At 36.1% G+C, this 11886-nt stretch overlaps 1 pseudogene; it reads left to right on the top strand.

Annotated features, from left to right (window-relative positions):
* On the top strand, positions 1 to 1144 carry LOC147906471 (uncharacterized; annotated as a pseudogene).
* Positions 1145 to 11886: the final 10742 nt, after the last annotated feature.

An 11886-nucleotide genomic window follows, 5' to 3' on the forward strand; every position in this document is an offset into this window, starting at 1 on the left:
ATGCAGAAGTTTACGATAAAAGTTGACAAGCCCAAGAAAACGACACAATTCAACTATAGTGTTAGGCCTTGGAAATTCGCGAATGGCCTGAACCTTATCGAGTATTGGTTTACAACTTTCGCTGTTAATGATAAAGCCGAGGAATTCTAATTCTTGCTTGCCGAACTCACATTTCTCTACATTGAGTCGTAATGACACAACCCAACTCAAAGATTATTTCCCTAAGACTTTCATTGTCGAGAAACTTTTTGTGATTGGTTGTCCGAGCAAGTAAAAACAAGATATATGTCCAATTGGCAGTTATCTTTTCTTACTAAAATTGATAATAAACAATTTTTTAATAAAATAGGTTAAAAATAAGATTTTAAGTTTCTTCAATTCCAAAAATTAAAAAATATTTAAATACTCGTAATAAAGATAATTACTTATCGTAGAATGATAGCTACAAGTTTATAATTAAATAATTTTCTTGCCATTTTAATTTCAAATATCTACAAAATTATAGTAATCAAATTTTTTTGTACCAGGTTGACGTTAATGACATTGTTAATGATAATTTCTTGAGGAGAATTCTCTGGATAGACGAATGTACTTTTTGCAGTGGGCAAATAAACAGACATAATGAGCATCATTATGCGGAGGAAAATCCTCGAAAAGAAATACATATCCAAGGACAATTCCATATTAATGTCTGGATGGAAATTTTAGATAATCAAGTTATCGAATCATATTTCTTTCCTGAAAATATTAATAACAGAAGTTTATTCCGCTTTTCTGGAGGAAACACTACCTAATTTATTAGATGATGTTCCATTGGCTATATTATATTTCAACAAAGTGGTCATCCTGCGCATACATCTCTTCCTGCTCGTACTATACTGAATCAAAAATTGCCTAACAGATAGATAGGCATCTGCACTTTGCCTCACATTCTCCTGACTTTACACCAATGGATTTTTTTTTGTATGAGGCTACATTTGGAATCAAGTTTACATTACCATGCAGTAGGAACGATTTGATAAGAAAAATAGAAGATGGAGTTGAAAAAATAACACCTATTATGTTATCTAAAGTGTGAGGAAGCATTATGCGGATTGTGTTATGTGCGGAAGAAAATGGAAAATATTTCAAACATCTTCTATAATCTTCTATAAAAAGCGATTATAATAAATATATGATTGTTTATTATATTAATGTTATATTAATATTATAAATATATGATTGTTTATTATATTGATGTCAATATTATGTATAAACAGTATGAGGGTTGTTCGTCTTTGATTTTTTTATTTTTATTGTGACTATTTGCAAATTGTTATGTAACAATAATATGTAAAGTTAATTATTAAATTAATTATTAACTAATAAATTAATATACCAAAATGAATATTAGTTAAATGAAGATTCGTTAATGATCATTTCTGTCATCATTAAAATTTATAATGGATCAAATTCGTTGGTCGACTATTTAAATTTGTACATATATGCTGACTTTCGTACTGTGCACAAATATTTTGAGCAAAATATAATTTAAGTAATAAAATTATAACATAATTTATATTCTAATTTAGTTTATGATCAATTATGATAGAGCTTTTCTTATAACAAAGAATATATAATACCTAAGATTTTCTTAATAAAATTCATTTTATAACCTATATCATCTCTTCAACTTCTGTTTTAACGAATTGCTACTGAAATTTGTCATGAATGTATCAAAACTTCGGACAAACTTTATACACGAAAAAAATATGCGAGTAATTATACCGTCTCAGTGATTAAGCTTACGCAGTTGTAAATGTGCGGGCCTGCACGAATAGGCAACCCGTCATACTGACCTGTCGCTGTTACACCTTGTACATAGTTCCCGAAAATAACACTGTCTTATACATTTAATATAAATGTGTACAAACAAAAAGACGAATTATACACACTTTAGTGAATGATTCTGTGTTTATGTGAACCAAAAAAACGTAAAAGTCCCCAAAAACTAATTAATATATATATATATATATATATATCATATATTTTTTGAATATATATATATTACATATTATATTATATTTTTTTGTTTATATAATTTTAAATAAAACGTTTTCTGGATTATTGTACTTTTCAATGTAATATACCAATAGTAATTTAAATATTTTATATTTAATCGTGAAAAAATTTCGCTTGCGATGCATCAGTAGCCCCCTCTTGATAAACTTCTGGATCTGCCCCTGTAATTATTCCGGATATAATTCAAAGAAATAAACCAGATTCTGCACAAGATATTGTTCTATTAACTAAAGGGTGTCTCAAAATGATCTGACATTTTAAATTGCGCGCCATTTTTTTTGCAGCAAACGTAACGTACTAACCTTTAACAACTGACATCAGGAAGTATTGAGGTTTAGTCATGGAGAATTACACGATCGAGCAACGCATAGAAATTATGAAGTTATTGCAGACGAAGTTTCATGGTCGTGTTATTTCGCGCCGCGGCGATGTGAATTGGCCACCAAGATCGTGCGATTTGATGCCATTGGACTTCTTTCTTTGGGGTTTTCTGAAAGGAAAAGTGTATGCCAATGATCCACAGACCATTCCGGAGTTGAAGGAAGAAATTAGACTTACCATTAATGAAATTAGTCCGTAATTATGCCAAAATGTCATTGAAAATTTTGTCAAAAGAATAAACGTTTGCAAACAGAGTCGAGGCGGCCATTTATCGGATATTGTATTCCACATATAACCTCCATGTTTGTACTTTATATTAAACTAAAAACATGTGTACTTTTCAAATAAATAATATGTTTTATTAATACATTAAAATGTCAGGTCATTTTGAGACACCCTTTATATCGGCTCGAACAACAGAAAAAATACAACCGTTAAATGTCTTTGGATCCACAGGTAAAAATTTTGCTCATTCGCTCGGCAGGCATACCTAGCTGCTTTATCGTTTTGAACTAGTCCATAGAAAATGGGTGCAATCTGTATCTAAGTAGTATTTAAATATAGTCGATGTTTTGTAAGAATTTCATCAAGCATTTTTTTGATATCATGCTTTTAAATCTTGATGTAAAACTTCATTCTAGAAATGCTATTTTAAAATTACTGTCATTAATGCACGATCAGTTTTCATCGTCAAAATTTAGTAATTTGTTTAAATATGTTTTACATCCTATAAACGCCACGATTTTTTTCTTTCGAAAGAATCAGCTCCATGGTTGACGTCTATGAGATTCGAGCCGAGTCTTCTGACCGAAAGAGGGACCGGATAAACTCCGCGAAAACTCGTTAACGCCAATCAACCCGAAAGGAATAACAACCTTAATGCAAGCTCGAAAAGTGACAAGATTGCAAAAGACATTATAAGTGATACCAAAGTCATACAATACTAAAAATCCAATCACTTTGTCGTCCCACACTAACAACAATTTCACCTTAAGAAAACAGGCACCACGTCGAGCTTGAAAAATCGCATGGGATAACTTCCCACGGTAGCGTTATTTAAGATCGAACTCGCAACTGACAATGGTTGCCCTGCACGCAAAATTAGTTGTGCACGGTAACCGTCTGTTTACTTAGCCATATTTTCCGCGAAGATAAGAATTCGTCATCCGTCTGGATCTTGTCTCTTTAAAGAAAAACGTAAATCGTTTCTTTTCTTCTCGAAACCCCTCTAACCCCTCTAAACCTGCACTTTAACAACGATAGGATGCTATAAAAATCGTAAATCTCGCATGACATTACAACTAACTATCGCATCCTAGACAAAGGGCACCTTTTTTCGGAGTATAAATAGAGGTCCCGCGGAAGCGCAAAGCGTCAATAGAGAAATCAGATTACCTCGGTTCACGGTCAGTGTGGAAATCAGACTACGAAAACCCACGATAGTTCACGCCAGTTCGCGCAAGTGCATACAAAAATTGTGGGCAACAATTATTATTGGGATCACCCAGTCACTGGCCACTTCCACCAATCTATCTACCCGAGATCTCATGGACCAAACAGCTAAATAATAAGTCGGCCTCCCATTCCATCCAGTTATACATACATCATATAAAGAACCCCATATGAGAACACACACACACACACAAACACACACACATATACACACATATGTACACTCATATACACTCATATACACTCATACGCGAGTAACAAGCATACATATACTTTTACCCTTCCGTTCGGCTATAGTGCGCATTTGTACGTCAATTAAAAAACAGGGATGAACTCCTTACGTCAGCAGAAGTGGGAGGAATCGTCCACATGGTCAAGCCGTGCCACCACAACCGATCGATGACAGTTACCTCGAGATTTCTTACTCGGCAAACTACTCCTCAAACACAACCTCTAGACCTCACCTCTCCCCCTGTCATCGATCCCGCTATCCAGGAAATCCTGAACTATTCCCCTCCTCCTCTCGAAGAACAATTCCCTCCTCCGCCTCCTCTCGAAGAACAATTCCCTCCTCCGCCTCCTCTCGAAGAACAATTCCCTCTCCCTCCTCTCTTAGATCAACTCCCAACCCCACCGTATCAACCAGATCCCGTACCGACTGGGATCAGCTTTTTAGACTGTATTCTTCTCCTTCCAATGAAGATAGAATAATTACAGTCTACATTCCTGGAAATCCCACCCCTTATACCGTTCTATACACCTCAGTCCAATGTGCTCCTGCCCCACCTTCCTCGCCTCCAATAACCTTATTTCTCTTCTCACACACACACATACGCATGCACGCACGCACGCACATACTCACTCACTCACACCTCCATAATTAAATGTCAACTCTTTTACCATAACCAAATCCATTGTATTTACACGAATAACAAGTTTTTTATATTATATATAACTATATGTATATATATTCTATTATATTTTTCATTTCGTTTCGATCATACAGCAGCTAATTGTCTGTCGTGTTCAATGTTAACATGAATAATGTGATGACAAAACATTGCATCTTATTAATCCCTACAAATATCGCATGTTATTTTCGAATATTTTTTAAAGCAAAATTCGATCGATGTTTCAAATTCTACTGGCTTATGTTCCAAATATCCATTTTTGTATCAATCATATGTTACGTCCAAATCCTTGGAAATTTGATCAAGGAGACAATGAGGGAGAATGGAGAGGGTATGGAAGGATGGCTAAACTCAATCTCACAGGTATATGCGCAGAGGCAAACACCTGTGAGTCGTACGCATCTTTTCGGTCCAGGAATATGGACCAACGTCTCGAAGAGACGCTATAACACCTGTTCCAAGGGACAATGCGAACGGTCAATGAAAATCGGTCCTACTTTTTGGGTCAAAGAACTTAATCCTTTTGAGCCGGGACTGGATCTCGTGCGATATCAGGTGTTTAGGGGAAAAGGAATACGAGTGATGCTTTAAATAGAACCTGGCAATCTTCATCTATAATAATGACTTACATTTATTTTAAAAAAATTAGTTATATATTATATTTTACGAAAATAATAATTTCTTTATTCACTACTTTGATTTTAATTGTTCGAAATACATTTTTGTATATATTATTAAAAATATTTAATTTGATTTCGAAAGTTTAACAAAATCACTATTGCTATTACTGTTATTATTATTATTATTATCATTATTATTATTAAAACATTATTATTGGAAAAAGCTCTTATTATAATAGCTAGTACGATATTGATGCGTAGACTGTTCATTCAATTATCTCGAGCAACCAACGCTGATATGAGATGAATACGCATAGAGCGCATATATTTAGATGTGTCTTTCGTTCATATTCCAAAAATGCGTTTGTGAAATGTGATTTTTATATAAGTTGTTTTTAGCGTAAAATGATCTTTAATTTTTGTCATAAAAATTACAAAATTTTTGAAAATTAGGGGTGAGGGTAGAAGTATACACTAAACTAATAAATAAATAAATTTTTTTATCATAGTTATAAAGTTCTTGCAACAATTCTTTTATTTAAAACATTTTTCTCTATCTTCTATAGTTTCGACAATATTCAATCTGAAAGAAAAAAACGGATTTTTTTCAAGGAAGGATTTTACTTTCTTAACGTGCAACTCAGCATGTATAAAAAAATATGTGTCTCCTATTTTTGTCCATAGAACGAGATATTAAAAGCTCATTTATATCGGAGAGATTCACTTGGTTGTGTTCCCTTGTGAGTGTACCCCTTTTGAGTCTGTTCGAAAGAGATAGCGCAGAAGGAAAGAAAAGATAGAGAGAGAGAGAGAGAGAGAGAGAGAGAGAGAGAGAGAGAGAGAATGCGTTATTTATTAAGCGCTCTGAAACAAGTCCCCTCAAGCGCCTTCCCAAATCGTTACAAAAATGATATATAAAGTAAGTAGAAATAAAACCAAAAACAGAATAATATATGTACATGTAAGAGAAAGATAAAAATAAGAATTTAAATTGTAAGAATATGCATTTCATGCGGTCCCAAACAATGACAACAAGACGGATTAGCTCTGCAGTTGCTGACGATATGACCGAAAGCTGCGCATCTAAAACATTGCAGCACCTTGACATGATCAGCAAAGGTATAGGCAGAAAACTTCAAATAGATTCGACTTATAATCATCCGGGGGCACCTCAAGGATGCAACTCGTCGTCCTTCTATTCTGTTTTGATGGAAATCTATAAATAATCTTAGCATTGATCCCTTCTCTCCCATCCAAATTCTGAACCTTAAGTTCTTCCTCGATTTTTCTTGGTGACATTTCATTCGGCACACCATGTACAATGAGTCGCGGATCCAACTTCACATTCTCAACTATTCTGAGTCCAGCCCGTGCAATATTAGGATTATTTTTGATTTTATTCAAATCAGGTGTTTGGCCGCTTCTATTTGAACTCCGTTTTTCGGCACTCAAGTAATGTTAATTTTTAAATTGCATTCAGCAGGTTTAAAGACCTTAAAAAGAGTCCTTAGTGTCTTGCGAAGATATATACTTAAATTTACTTAAATTTAAGATATTTACTTAAATTTTTGTCATCCGGTACCACCAGAAAATTGATGGATTGTGTAGCCTTAAAAGCATGCCCGCGCGAGATTCGAATTAGGGGCTCAGCCGCTTCAGTCACGAATACATATGTTTTCTGTTGACTCAATGCAGATCTTGAGTTTTCAGTAACACCATTTATTCTATTTAATGCTCAGGACCGAGGGTTTCATTTACAGCACCCTGACAACACCATCCGTAATTGCCTTTAAATTTCCAGTTTTTTCATTAAGGCGATATATCAGAGTTTTAGAAACCTCTGAAAACGCATCCTTGCATCTCACAAACGCCGATTCAATAAGATCTCTAAGAGAAGAAGGAGGGAGGGAGGAGAGAGAGAAAGAGATATGACGGATGGAATTGGATAGCTGGCTAAGGATAGGCATGGAAGTACAAGTAAGTTTGTGAAGTTCCTAAAAAGAAAGAGAAAAAGAGAGGAAGGGCAGGTGGAGGGGGAAGAGAAAATAGAGGAGCTTTTTAGGAGAAATAAGAAGACGATGAGATCGTCGGTGGGAGAGGAAGAGAGGATGAGGGAGATACTCAAGGAGATGAGGGAGAAAATGAGGGAAGGGTTAAGGGAAATTAAGAAAGAAATAAGAGAGGTAACTGAGGAGCAAAAGGAAATAATGAGAAAAGTAGTGGAGAGGATAAAAGATAAGTTGAAGGAGAGGGAGGGAAGATGGTAGATGGAAGAAGGAAAAGGAGGAGATGGTGGAAAGGATAAAGACATTGGAAAGGGAATTGAATAAAGTGAAGATAGGGGCAGGAGAGTGGAAAGGAAGAGGGAATAAAAAAGAGAGACGAAGGTGAGATAGGAAGTGAGGAAGGGAATGAAATAAACATGGAAAGAATAAAAAGATTAGAGAGGAGAAGTAAATGGAGGTAGAGAAAGGAAAGAAAAAGAAATGTTATTATAAAAGTGTTAAAGGTAGGAGAAGGGAAAATAGAGGAAGAGATTAAAGAAATAATGGAAAGAATAGAAGTAGGAAGATAGAAAAGATAAAAAAGATAGAGGCGGGTAGATAAGAGAGAGTATGGATAGTGGTGATAACGTTGGGGAGTTTAGAAGATAAGGGAAATATATTAAGGAATAAATAAAAGCTGAAAGGAAGGAAGATATGAATTGAAAAAGATTTGACTTGGCAAGAGAGGAAGATGAGGTAGATGATGAAACAAGTGGTTATGAAGGAGGGGAGAAGAGCAAGAATAAGAAAGAGGGGAAGGTATAAATTGAAGGAGAATGATGGAAATGAGATGAAGCGAGGGAAGAACTAAAGGATGGTAAGGGAAGAAAATGGTGGGAGGGGGAAATGATTAATGATGAAGAAAAAAACAAAGAGGAAGAGAGAAGAAAGAAGGAGAGACAGGAATAGGGGGAATAGGAAGGGAGATGGGCAAGAGGGACGGGGATGGAGAGAGGGATAAGGATGGGGATGAGAAGAAGAGAACGAGAAGTGCAGAAGAGTGCAGAGGAGAGGAGAGAGAAAGGAAAGAGAAGGAAATAGGGAGCAGAGAACTGAGGGAGAAAGAGGGAAAGGTAGAGGAAACGAAGAGAGAAGGGGGAGAGAGAAAAAAGTGCGGATAGCTTTTTAAAATGTAGCAGAGAAATAAGGATAAGGACTTTTGGGCAAATTTAGATATAATTCGGGATAAATCCTTCTTTCAAACACGTTTTTAAAAAATAGTGTTCGAGAGTGAATCAAAGCGAGATCGACAGCGAGAAAAATTTAAGCGAGAAGGCGTTTAAATTACAATTCGACTTACGCGAATCCTTGATCACGAATCGAACGCGGCGATTTTCTGGCGACGGAGTGTCTCACAGGCGATTGTACTTTTTTCAGAATGTTCAGTTTAATTGGAAAAAGCGAAGAAGCGTTTACTTAACCGAAAAAAGGCGAAGAAGACAGAATCGCAGATCGATTCGGCCTTTTAATCCTTTAGTAGAACAAAGGCTTTCTTCTTTTAATCACTTGAGATTCTAGAAAATTATAAAAATCGAGGTGACCCCCATGATTCGGGTCGCGATTGGCAATTCTCGACCACGACGGCCAAGCGGTACGTTATTGCCATACGCGCCCGCCAAATCAGGAATCCTGATTGGGGTGTCGGTATGTTACGCGTTTCGCGTCACGCGAGCGCACGTGCGCTGTGATCAATCTGACTTCAATTGCCGTTTTGGCAGTTGGGATTTGTGTACGTATGATATGCGGGTTGATTATATTTTTTGTTCTTATTGACGAGGTGATTGTCAAGTTTGTGTTTTTTGGAAGCTTCTAGAAACATTTGAAAGTTTTCTAGAAGCTTCCAATCCACCGTCGCACGTACACAGAATCTACAAAAACTGATTTTTAGGATATATTTCGAACAAATAGATTCTTATTCTTATCTTCATATTTGTCCTGTATATTCTTATGTATCTCTTTAATAGCGAAAATATCATTTGATTTATAAACCACGTTCGTTAGAATTATTTATTTTGATTACACGAGCATTAACATGTGTAATATAAAGAATTTTTTCGACTTTATTAAATTTAATTTTTTGACGCATGTTCGCTATTAAAGAGATACATAAGAATGTATAAAACGAATATTAAGATAAGAATAAGAATCTATTTTTTAAAAACGTGTTTGAAAGAAGGACTTATCACGAATCATATGTCTAAATTTGTAAGAAATGAAAATAACAATCTGTTTCACTTTTGGGCAAGTTTGAAAAGATGGAATACTATACTAGGTGGGGTGAAAAGTAACCTCCTTGGGAATGAAAAAAATTTTTTTCTTATGCAGAATCTCGCCCAAAATATGGCGTGTTCGCTCAGTACTAATCTTTGTAGCATCTGCTAGCTCGCGCACCTTCACTTTCCGGTCAGCCAACACCATTTCATGTATTTTTTTGACATTTTCCTCGGTAACCGCATCGGAGGGCCTGCCGCTGCGGACTTCATCGGTAGTGGAGTTGCGGCCACCACGAAACTCTCGAAACCAATATTTGACGGTGTAATCTGACGGAGTATTAGCCACATAATATTTATCCAACTTTTCTTTTGTTTCCTTCGCCGTTTTGCCTCTCAAAAAATAATGTTTTATGAGAGAACGAAAATCGTTTTCGCAAACACGTCAACAACAATCAGCTCTCAAAACAAAACTAAGGGCAGTATCGCACTGCCACTTGGCATATCTGCCTAAATATGAACGGACTACAAGGCACCATAAACTTTTTTGCAGTAGTGGCGCATTCTGGCGGTCAAGGAGGTTACTTTTCACCCCATCTAGTAGTATTGGTGAAAACATGGATGGAGAAGAAGGGATAGAATTATGTAAAAAAAACATTATCAGATAGATATGTATGAAGGATGCAGGTCACAAAAAAGGAAGGGCAATGGAATGATAAGTATTAAAAGGGATTTGTATGAGGGGGAGAAGAGAAAAAAAAAGTGAAGAGAATGGTGGTGAGAAGAATAAAAAGTAAGTAGAAATAGGATAAGAATGGGATGTATGTTAACAGGGATATAGAAAGAAAATTGAAAGACCTAGCGGAATAGATGGAGGGAAAAGAAGAGGTAAAACAGTGAGGAAGATTTTAAGGCGAGAACGAAAAGAGAGAGAGGAAGAATAAGGAAAGAGAATGAGGGAGAGAAGAAAGAAGAAAGGAAATCAATATATAGACAGAAAAAAGAATGGAAGTAAGTTAATAGAATTTATAAGAGAAAAGAGATGGTCAATTTTAAATGAAAAAGGGATGAGAAAGGAAATTACAGAGGGAAAGAGGGTGTGCGAGAGCGAACCAGAGCGAGAGGGCTGATCGTGAAATTTTTAAAGTGATGCGGCGTTTGTCTTACTGTCTTTCTCGCTAGTTTAAATCCGGCTCGAAGGACCAGAAAATGTGCGAGAATGCACCGCGCGGAAAGATTCAAGTGAGAGAACGGCACAAGGTGATGTGATGCACGACAGTGAAGAGAACTCCGTTTCATTTAATTTAACAAAAGAATTTTCTTTAATGTAATCAGTTACAGAGTCAAAAAATATAATTAATTAAATATTAGATTAACAAAATATCAAATGCGGTCACCTTTTCCAAAATTGTATTTGGAATCGCGGTGATGGAAAATCTCGGCGATTTTCTCGGAAAGAGTCGTTTTATCGCGATTTCACTAAGCGGTTAGCGCGGCGATTTAACGAAGCGGTATAGTAGCGAGACTATGATTCTAAGAACTCGAAGAACTTTTAGAAATAAGAACTCTGAGAAGTCTAAGAATTCTAAGCGGTGTAGACTATATTAGCAATCTGCGCAATCTGTTCAATCTGCCCAATCTGCCCTGAGGACCGGCGAGATCGAAGCATTTATTACTTCCGGTCCGGGCTTTCTTCTTGGGAGAAATCCAATTAAATTTAGCCACAATAGTAATTATCACGTGGCATTGGTTGTACAAAATTGATTGGCGCTTTCGATTCTTTTCTAGCGACGTTCAACGTAACAGTCATGCGCGACAGAAAATCCGTACGCGGGATTGGTGACAGCGCGTGACGTATTCGTCGGAGCGCGGCGCTCGCGTGCGCGAATCGAATTGTTCTAGAACTTTCGATGTTCCGTTGCCGGTGCCTGTTTGCGTGTACCGAATTGTTTTGAAAAGGCTAAAGAACAATGAATCTCTGACTTTGATGAGGCTTAAAGTCAGGCTCGAGATGAAATCACGAGCTCGCCTTGTGCGTGCGTTCAATAACAATTACTGTCGGTCGACCGAAGGAATTCTTACCTTTTTTTTGAATTACCGATCTCGAACAGAGGGACTCAGTCTATATATATATATATATATATATATATATATATATATATATACATATACATATATACATATTTGTAGATGAAGAGATGAAGGA

This window comes from Acromyrmex echinatior, unplaced genomic scaffold (assembly GCF_024713525.1).
Source record: "Acromyrmex echinatior isolate Ae372 unplaced genomic scaffold, ASM2471352v2 Scaffold30, whole genome shotgun sequence".
NCBI lineage: Eukaryota > Metazoa > Arthropoda > Insecta > Hymenoptera > Formicidae > Acromyrmex > Acromyrmex echinatior.